Raw genomic sequence first — 352 nt, forward strand, 5'->3', positions numbered from 1 at the left:
GCATCTCTCCGGAGACCGGAAGTGCTAGACCAAAATTTCGGATTTCTTTTATAGCGCTATTATCCTTGTGTCGGATGTAAGAGAGTCATCTTCGTGAGATGGCTATGGGCCGTTGTTTCAATTTTTTTGCGCAAAATAGGTGCTAGTGTGTGCATATATATGTTTCTTTTGTGACGGAAGTTTCGTTCGTTCGAAAGAAATAAACTTTTGAGGCATCTTTTGCGACGTCTCGCGATGCCAAAGGTTGCTTCTCCTAAACGGTTGACTAATATCCGAAGACCTCGCACTGATTTTACAGGTGAGGAGGTTTTGATAAGTCGAAAACACCAAGAGCGTGGTAAGAAGTTTTTTC

The sequence above is a fragment of the Brassica oleracea genome, chromosome C4, assembly GCF_000695525.1.
Source record: "Brassica oleracea var. oleracea cultivar TO1000 chromosome C4, BOL, whole genome shotgun sequence".
In the NCBI taxonomy this organism is placed as follows: domain Eukaryota; kingdom Viridiplantae; phylum Streptophyta; class Magnoliopsida; order Brassicales; family Brassicaceae; genus Brassica; species Brassica oleracea.